The following is a 10,755-nucleotide window of genomic DNA, read 5'->3' as shown; positions in this document are numbered from 1 at the left end:
AATTTAATTACATCTCCTTGCATGATCATATTTTCATGTGGGTTTTGCTCTAGTATTGTAGTATTGTAGTGTCCTGAAATAAAATACATGCATACTGATGTCTCATTTGCTAAGCTTGTACCCTCATTCAGCAACCCACTCATCCACAGTGTATGAGATGAGAAAGGTAAAATGACTGCCTTCTAGAGCAGCTTTTTAAAAATGTCTATCATCCTAATGTATAATTAAGAAAAATGGTATTCACTCATTATTTACTCATCTAGTAGATACTGAGCTGCAATGCCAGCCACTATTTTAGTTAAATATTAGACACAGAGAACAATGGGCCAGCAATGGGCCAGGGCTAGCATGAAGGTGAAGGTATTTAAGAGGCAGGTAACAGGCTCAAGCTTTCTTGGTTGGTTCTTCAGGTGCTTACTGCCAAGACTGATGACCTGAGTTCAGTTACTGGGGCTCACATAACAGAGAGTATGAACCAATTTGCATGGAGCTTACTCTCAGTTCCACAAGTGTTATGGCAGGTACATTTCCGTATGTGTGTGGGTATGTGTGCACACACACATACACACACTAAATAAATAATAAATTAATGTAATAATATTTATAATATTGAGACACAGAGCAAAATAGGAAACTATTGAAGAGCTAATATTCTAGCAGGAATAATGAGAAGGCAAAAAGAAAAGATAAAGCAAACACATTATTTCTAGAAGCCTTGACTATTTTACAAATACAATGGCAACTTGTTATGAATGGACATCTCAATAAGGAAATCTATAAATAAGGAATCACAAAGTAAAAGAATTACAGCCAAAATTTTACAAATGTCCTTCAACATCAATGTGTTCACTATTGTGTAATAAACCATTAATTTTACTTCCCCAATTATGTGTACAAGAAAGTAATGTTGAATTAATGCCACTGTGTAAAGAAGAAAAACATGCTCCATGCTCATGAATGGAGAAAGACACAGGGCTAGCATGAAGGTACTTAAGAGGCAGGTAACAGGCTCTTTACTCACTAGGTTGGTCAACTAAAGACCTATGTGTGGCCCACACTGCTCTGTGCAGCATGAGCTATGCTAAAGATGGCTGGTAATAGATACAGGATCTGGAATGAAGCTAAGATGGTGCTATTTAGTAGGCTGTTAAACTGGGAACACCATATTAAATCTTTCTAAACATCTCTCCAAAGTAAAGTGGTTGCAAATGTATGGGCTTGTTTTAATAGACACCTTTCTCTACTAAGATTCAAAAATACATTTTTATGAATGGTACAGCCATGCCCAACTTGGAAGGAAGATTTGAGTTTGATGTCCATGAATGAAATGAGAAATAAATAATAAAGTCCAATAGGCCCAGAAAGTATCAGAACTTTATCTGTTCTTTGAGACACTTTCAAGGTTTAAGCAGTGATAGAGGGCTTTAAAAAAAAAAAAATTCGCCGGACCTTGGGTTCAGTCACTAATACTATAAATAAAAAAGAGGAGCTAATCCACCAAAAAGGCATGAAGTAATCTGACTTCAGCATATCCTAATGCAAGTATCATTGAGACACAATCAGTGCAGAAAGGAATGTCCATACAGTAAGATATACAAACACTCACACAGACACAAAAGCTGAATCTGTACATTGCTTAAAAGATTACTTCTGAAACTCAAAGCTGTAATTCCGGAAGCTTTTCTGAAGCCTCCAATTGAGTTTGTGTTTTTCTATTTTAAAATCCTGTTTATATCCCCTGGACAAAAATACAACAAAGCTGCTTTAAGCAAATTGTCAAGAGTATAATGGGAAAACCATGGAACATGAGGAAAATCTGGCACAATTTTTAAATTAAAACACAAACTGTTCCATGCTCATTATAAAGAATTAAGAATATGGAGTACATCTGTATGGCCTCCTTCCTTAGATTGAGAAAGAGAAAAGCACTATCCATCACTGATTTCACATCAGTCAGAGGATGACCCTGATCACCTGGCAATGTGGTCTTGCGGTCTTTCTTACATTATTTGATAAAAGGATTTGACCACAAGATCTGATTATTATTTGGCTGCCATTCAAATCATAGTTTATTTTCTCAAGTTTAAGCAATAACCCTGATGCACTATGTTTTCATTTGTTTTACTTATCATTGAGTATATGATTTCAAGGATGACCACTTGGTGAAGGAAAGACATTAGAGGGCTCACCCTTGGAAAGGATCTCTCTTGCTCTCAGCATGACTTAGTTGCCTGGAGTTCTTTATCCATGGATGGGGCTCAAAATGAACTTTCCCCCCTTTCACATCACCATGTCCATAAGCAAAACTAAATGGCCTCAGCAGGCCATGTGTGAGTGTGTGTGTGTGTGTGTGTGTGTGTGTGTGTGTGTATGTGTGTGCATGTGTATGTCTGTGTGTGTGTGTGTCTGTGTGTGAGAGACAGAGACACAGAGAGCCAGTCAGAGAGATATACAGAGATACAGAGAGAAAGACAGAGACACAAAGAGAACACTTAACAACTAAGGAAAGAGAGACCATGATTTCAAAATGAGCAATAAAAAAAAGTACTGAGTGTCAAAATCCTATTATATTTGGGACAAATCTGAAAAAATCCAGGGCCTATACACTCTGAGTTGCTGTTAAAGAACTCTAAAACTTGACCTTGAGACATCTGTGATAGCAACATAAATTAACCAGGCATCCACCTCTGACCACAGTATCTGATTAGCCTCTTACGCAGAGGTTTCCTTCCCCTCTGCACAGGCCATTGACCTTTTATTTCTTCCAACTGAGTTTATCAAAGACAAAAAAAATCTGAAGGCATTTTTTGGTTATTACCTATTTTGGCATAGCTGATAAAACAGAAGCCATTCACAGTGGAAATCAAGATAAAATAAAACTTCAGGGGAGGGGAGGGCAACTGTATACATACTCATCACACACACAAACACACACACACACATTAGTTAAAAATAATCCTAGGGTTAAAAATGCAACTAAGCAAGCGCTTTCCTAGTATATAAAGAGGCAGAGATTCTGTTCTTAACCCACACAATTTCAAACTTCTTCTGTATTTGTTCAAGTCATAAGAATCATTTCAAAGATTACTTGTGACCCTAGAGAAAGTATTTCTATGGTAGAGCTTGAAAAACATGTTTAAAATATAAGTAAATATGATGAATCTAAAAGTAAGAAATTTCAGCATACACCCCCTCAGAAACTATTCAAAATTTTATATTATATCCACACAAAGGTCTACATTGAAATAGTTTTGAATGGACTTAAGGCTATTGCAAAACCATGTAATTATAAGGACTGAAGGTAATTTATTATGCAAATAAAACCACGAGTGGTCGCAAGGTCTTCTCCTTCTTAAGGAAATGTGTAATGTACACATTTTGATAATATTCTGTGACTAGTGTGTTTGAAATTTAACAAAGAATATCTTCCACATAGACCTATGATTCAATTACAACCTCAAGCAAGATTTCAGCTGTCTCCCAGTTCAAAATATGGGATAATGGCAGTTTAGTCTTAGATGAGTCAAAGTTAGGGAGAAGCCACAAACGAGCACTTTCCCTAAAGGGAAATATACTTGGGACTACATAAATGTTCAATAAGGGTAGAATAAAAGAGAAGTTTAAAAGGGCTATCAAGATTCACAGATTCTCAAATAGGTCTCAAATAATACTAAACAAAGTATACTTCGGATATAAATTTTAGACTTCCTAAGTATATGGAGAGAAGAAATTCAAGCACAAAAAGAAAGTTTGTAGTTTAGGATGTTATGTATTGTGCTAATTCTGCTCAAAAATCATTTTCACATATAATATACTAATTGAGTGCTTGGTTAAGCAAAAATAAATATACATAAGAACTCTTTTCATCATGTGAATACTTAGGTAATCTGTGATGGTCCAGAAATCACAGCATGAGCGACAACAGTCCTTGGCTGCTGCTCACATCCCTTACTCTCTACAGCTAGCCCTAAGCAGCAGACTTCTTCATAATGGCAACTCTTCATTCAAGAAGGCTCTGGAATCCACACATTATTAACAATCCACAGAGAAACATGAGAATTTAGGCTGAAATACTTTTTTTTTTATATGAAACTAAAGGTCAGAGAGTAATCTGATTGGTTGAAATGCAAAACAAAATTACCCCTAGGGACAGATTTCTCATTATTGTCCTTCTTCCACAATGCCTACCTGTTTTCATTGGGATAAAGTGTTATGATCAGAGGAAAACCAACCAAAAGTGCAACAACCACGAACTTAATGAGCCTGTACATGGCCCACACCTCTGTCTGAGAAAACAGGCAGGTGAATGGTGCTATTTCAGTAACAATTTGCCACAAAGTGGATCTCAGTAGTCGATAAACATTTGGAGGCTAAATGAAGAGCCTCGTATTCATGACTGTTCACGTCAAGGCACCTCCACTCAGGCCGTTTGCTTCCTCCATTTGATGACTGCGGTGATACTCTTTTCCATTTATCACAGGGTACATATAAGCATGAAATGAAATACTAATAATGGTAGATAATTAATTTGGAATAATGACACACAACTAATTTGATAGCCTTTAAAGGCCATTATGAGTAAAATGCACTGATCCTAACTTGTTAATGGTGCAGGGTAAGAATACTGAATACAAACATGATAGAATAAAGAATTCAAAGGCTAAACTAGGATAAATGAACTAGCACCTAGACAATTATCAAACACCTTAAGACCATTTTTATTCACAGAACAGTATTATACATATACAAACATGGAATGTGAAGAGATCTCAAATATCATATAATCCAATTTCTAAGCTTAAAAAGTGAGTAATTTGAAGCACATGAGAAAGGATATTCTGTCCATAGTCACCGTATCTTTTATAAACCAGTGCCATATTTCTTTATACAATACAAAGCAAGAGTTATTTAAGTTATTCAATGAACAGGTCAATATTTTAATTGTAAATATTTGAAATATCTACTTTCATAAAAACTGATAAACAAGTTCAGGTAACTAAATTTGAGAGACTAGAAAATAAATATTCTCAAATAAAAAGAAAGGGTTTTTTCTTTATTTGAGGGGGGAACGTGTATAGTAAAACTCAACAATTATTTAGGGTTATGAAACCTTCAATTAGAAGTAAAGAAAGGCTGAATTTTACAACAAGGGACTCTAAAATCAGATAATAAAAGAACAGATTTAGAGATCTTTATAAAAATGAACTTAGATAGCAAATTTATTATAGAAGAAAGGGGAAAGCTGGGTTTTAATGTATCCATGGCAACTTTCTATCGCCACCAATTTTTCCCCTAGAGTCAAGTATCAAAATGTTTCTCTTCCACATGGTACAGCCTTTATAATACACATAATGAGGTACAAGCACAGGAACACTTTGCCCTCAAGCTTCTGAAGTGTAAAGCTTCATTGAAAAGATAGTACGTTTTAAATTTGTCTTGTCCACCTGTTTCTCCCCTATCCTAAAGGGAACATTCTGCTATAAACAGTATAAAAGACCTGGTAACATTTCAGTTACTCCTGCTATACAGACAGAATTAAGCATTCTTTCTCAGCACCCACACAGACCATTACACATAGCTTTATTGTAAATCACATCGACTGTGCACTAAACTCCTTATTGACTGGACCCATGGAGAACTTTGCAAGGAGATACAGGATCGTACTTATGTTAACTTTCCATGTCTACAGAACTGCCTTCCTCAAGGAGGTGATCAGTCAGTGACTGGCCAATGGTGAAACACAGACAAAGAAGGGCCAGGACAGGGATCTGTCCATAAAGAGTCCATATGCAATCCCATCTAGGTGTTTTCCTTTTGATTGTGATCAAAAATATACTAAAGAGAAATCTCAGCCATGATGATTGTCCACAGCCATTAAAAAGTATGATTTCTTTCAGTGAACTAAATTGGGATGCTTCATGCTGTCAGTGTTCCATATAAAACATTTTAAGCCTGTTGCTCTTCTGCAGGCAAACTCTGCATAGGGAGGCAACTGGAGAAACTAAATAAACTGTAAGAAACATTCAGCGAGCACAAAGGAACACATATATTAGGGAAAATATCCCACATTTCCAAGTGCTTCTTAAATTAAAATTTCTCTTTTAAAAGGGACTTGATTCAGGTCATAAAAAGGCTTTATGGTAGCTGAAAAACTATAATAAATATATCTTTTTAAACTTTTCAGTTTTAAAACGAAAGTGATGTATATACACTGAAATGAAAACACACTGTCTGGTATAGGATGTATCCAAGAATATTGACTCAAGGGTGGATGGGTAAATACGTGAAAAGGAGAATGTGTAATGAGCTCATTATCAGGGCCATTCTAATCAGGTGAGAGTATCCTGAGAACTACCTTGGCTTAAGATAAAGTTTTCCATTTCTAATGACATCTCAATATCATCTGAACTTTCAAAATACTCAATTTCAGTTTATCTAGCTTTAACATATGAGTATGTGGTCTTCAAGATTAAAAAAAATGATGTTTTAAAATAGTTCTCTATGAAGACAAACAAGAGTGACTGAGAAGAAGAAAAATGAACTCACTGAGCTCTTAATGCCTGATCACACTAAAACTTCAACCACCTACAGCCCATACTCTGCACTGAGTAAGGGTATCTGCATGCTGCTAAATTACCACAGTGTAAGGAAAAGAGAGAAATTGTGTCTGCATATTAGCGTTTGTTATGCATTCATCAGTCAGTTCATAATATCGACTCCTAAAAGCTTTAAGCCCCAAGTCAAATTACAGATTTTCCGAGAAGTCTGAAATCCTTGATAAATGATGGAATACGGGACGTTATTTAAGTATATTTGCCATGATCTAGTTCACATTTTCGTAAATTTGAAATGCTTCTCAAAAAGACTTTATCTTTTATTCTGTGTGATCAAAACTTATAAATGACAGCTAGAAACCTGACACCTGGAAAGAGAGAGGTAAGGACAGTTTTTGAAATTCTGAGAATTTTACTTAAACTGCATTTAAGATGGTCAACTTATTTTTAGCTGTGCAATGGGTTATTTTAAACTTCTTGTATCAATGTATAGGAAAAGGGAGAAAACTCTTTTAAAATCAACTATGTAGCCCAAATCTATAATGGCCACTACCGGGAAAATATTTCCTCATTGGTGAAACTAATGAATAGGTTGAAAAATAGCTGTTGTAAAATGGCATAACTTCTCTTGCGTTCAAGTAGATGCTTCATAGAGAAAGGTGAAATTTTTTAGGAAAACTGCCATAAAAGTGTGATGATGCATCTTTTATTTACTACTTTCTGATTCTTGTTTATTGTTGAATACTTTAATCATTTTTTAAATTATGCTAATTGTTGTTTGATTTGCTATCATTCAATACAAACTGTGGAAAGACACGCTTATAAGTTATTAATCATCAAATTATTAATTACATTCTGATCAACCAATTAAATGTATTAATATAATCAAATATATTGAGTTGAACAACGATCCTAATCATTGTTCACACTAGGAAGAATAATAATCAAATCATTAAATGTCTACCAAAAGAATAATAGTCAATACATAGCTATTCATATAGCTAACATATTCTAATAACCTAACATATATACTGTTTACTACTACTAATCTCATTTTCATTAGACTCTTAAGGAAATGTGAATGCAATTAAGGTAACAGTTGGGAAGTAACAAAGGAAAGGCTTCCAGGCAAGGCACGTGGGTTTGGGGTCCACCAGGGCCCAGGTTAAGCGGGTTTACCCTCTACATGAGTACTGCATCCTGAAGCAGGAAAGGAAGCCTTCATTGTCATGACTGTGATAACCAAGAGCCCTAGCCTAACTTTGCTCCCTCTGAACGTGTATTCATAAGCTACAGATACAAGACTTATTTATACATAAGGTAATAGCTTATGTATAGCTTCATTCTTACATAAAAATATAGCTAATAAGCAGGGCGGTGGTGGCACACGCCTTTAATACCAGCACTTGGGAGGCAGAGGCAGGCAGATTTCTGAGTTCAAGGCCAGCTTGGTCTACATAGTGAACTCCAGGACAGCCAGGGCTACACAGAGAAACCTTGTCTCAGAAAAACCATATGTATATATGTGTGTGTGTGTGTAAATATATGTATATATATATATGTGTGTGTGTGTGTGTGTATATATATATATACATATATATGAGTGTATATATATATATGTGTATATATGTATATAGATATAGATAATATGCAGTTTGAGTATGTGGTAAAATAAATCAAATAAGAGAAGCTATATTTATTGAAGGTTCAAAAATTAATAAGTTGGAATGCTTGAACCTTATGTAAACTAGTTGAAATGTACATTTACTCATGAGATCCCATCACTGATGCACTCACTGAAAACTTCCAAGCTTGCTTTTCTAATGGAGCAGTAGTGCTTGCTGCACAGTAGACACAGGAGTTGCAATCTTTCTTTCAGTCACATTTCTTATCATAAATAAGATGATTCTTCTGCTTTATATACTAGTTCCATGTAGATTTAGTTTGTGTAATACCTTCATCATAACTTGTTTTGGCAAAATGAATTTTCTAAACTTCAAAATCTGAAGATGATAGTTTTAAAGAATTTAAGAAAAAAAATTCCCCTGTGCTAAATGTTTGTTAAAATTACCTCCTCACTTCTACTGATGTGGGCAGGGTAACCTTCTGGAAAGAGTTGAACATATAAGTGGGGGAAATCATACCCTACTGTTTATTATTAGCCAAATGTTCTTAGGCAGGTGAGACCTCAAGCAGGAAAGATTATAATATTGTAAGGTTTCAGGTTCTGTTCATTCAAAGTACATGGCTATGCAAGCATCTCCTACCCTATTGCACTAGGCCATTGCTAACATAAACAATTGCTAATAAGACTTGGAAGCTGTGAAGCACTAAGAAGTAAGACAATACTGCTTCTGCCTTAGGACTGCGTGAATAGGCTGTACTAATAATAGCTCCTAGTGAACATATCACAGAAATTTCCACGGACGTAAGACACAGTCAATATTCTATAGTCTGCTATGCTTTCCACCCTCATGGAGTCTTCCCAGATACCAGCTCAAACAATTTTTGAGATTATACACCACTATAAGAACTCTTTTTTTTGAAAGTCTTCTGGATAAACCTAGTTCAAACTTTTGTCTCAAAGCTATGGCTATGCAATTGATGGAATGGAACCAGAAAAATATTCTAATTAAACATAAACATAAATGTTCAAAGACACCCATCAAAACAATTTCCAAATCAAAATTTACATTCTTCTATTAATCATGTCATTTAATAATGCACCTTCTGGTTAACTTGCAGGACACAGGCTCCCCTTCTCACAGCTGGTGAAAGCAGATATAACCAATTAACTGGCAGAAATCACATCTTCAATCTCAGATGATTGAAATGATTTATGAAAACATAAAGAAGTATATTTTGTAGTTTCTACCTAGGCTTTTACTTCATCTTGGACAAAAGAGGTTTCCATATTGGTTTTCTTCAGTTGCCATTTCTGTAGGCTCCCATCTCGCTGGCCTCTCACTTACATTTACTTTAACCATCTATTAACTAAATGCTTTGACTTCTTGACTGAAGTTCACTATAGGAAGTGATAATATCAATGTGATCTTTTTCCCTATTGGCTATAACTTAATAACTAAAACATAGAAGTTGCTTAATAAATCTCACTAAATTAAAAACAAATGAACCACAAGTACAGTAGATCTAAGGTTCTCAAGTTGTGGGTCATGACGCCTTTGGAAGTTGTGTGTCAGAGAACCTGGATATCAGATATTTACATTATTAACTATAACAGTAGCAAAAATACATTTATTAGTATTATGGTTATGAGTCACCATAACATGAGGAACTGTATTAAAGGGTCATGACATTAAAAGGTTGAGAACCACCGTGGAAGAAGATTGACTTTTGGAGTCTAACATTCCTTTGTGTTATCCTAAAAAATAATACTTCAATCGTATGAAAAAATATAGTTACTATAGAGTTTGTGTAAATACTAAAATAAAGACAAATATGAGAAGTAAAATTTATTGATGCTTAAACATGAACAAATTGGATTACATCTATTGTATGTAAGATTATGGAAATGTCCATTTCCTCACATTCATTCACTGGTATACTCTAAACACTTCTTGAGTTTGTGCTACATTCCAGTTACCAAGGTCAGATCTGGAGATCAGAAGACAAGTAAATCTCATGTTCTTGAGGAGTGTGACTGGAAGCACAAAATACTGAGAACCATGAGGGAGTTGTATGAAAGGCAGGCTTCGCAGAGGACATGGGCTTGAAGGATGAAAAATATTCAGATGCCTTTGACTCAAGGCAAGTTAATAGTTAACTGAAAAAAATCACAACTCAATATCAGATAAAATCACATTTCTGAGTATTAAGGGGAAGAGACAAGATAGCTGTAAATCTAAACTGTAAGTGATTCATGATTCTTAAAGATAAATATTTCTTTATTTTAAAACAGTAACATTTCTACCTCTATGAGAACACATGCCATTTATGTTTATGTATATGGATATTTATGTGTATTGCTGAAATGTTGACCATATCTTCATCCAATTATACCACTGTAACCATCAATACCGAGAGGCAACAAGCCCAAAATGAAGAGTCTAGCCTCACCTGACTCTCTAAACCATGTGAAAAGATGGGAGGCAGCTCACCAGCAATCTGCCTGGATGAAGCATAGACCTACCAGAACTGCATCCTGTTAAACAAACTGTAATGTGCTTTTGAACTTCTTTAG

General features: G+C 35.2%; 2 protein-coding genes across 3 annotated transcripts in view; one reads left to right on the top strand and one right to left on the bottom strand.

Annotated features, from left to right (window-relative positions):
• Immp2l (inner mitochondrial membrane peptidase subunit 2) overlaps positions 1-10,755 on the bottom strand; it is an 884,186-nt gene that overhangs the window by 462,951 nt on the left and 410,480 nt on the right. The window lies entirely within an intron of this gene.
• The window catches only part of Lrrn3 (leucine rich repeat neuronal 3), a 31,661-nt gene that overhangs the window by 17,151 nt on the left and 3,755 nt on the right, over positions 1-10,755 (top strand). The window lies entirely within an intron of this gene.

The sequence above is a fragment of the Mastomys coucha genome, unplaced genomic scaffold (assembly GCF_008632895.1).
Source record: "Mastomys coucha isolate ucsf_1 unplaced genomic scaffold, UCSF_Mcou_1 pScaffold6, whole genome shotgun sequence".
Lineage (NCBI taxonomy): Eukaryota > Metazoa > Chordata > Mammalia > Rodentia > Muridae > Mastomys > Mastomys coucha.
Note: the sequence above shows the minus strand (reverse complement) of the source record. Positions and strands in the feature narration are given on the sequence as shown.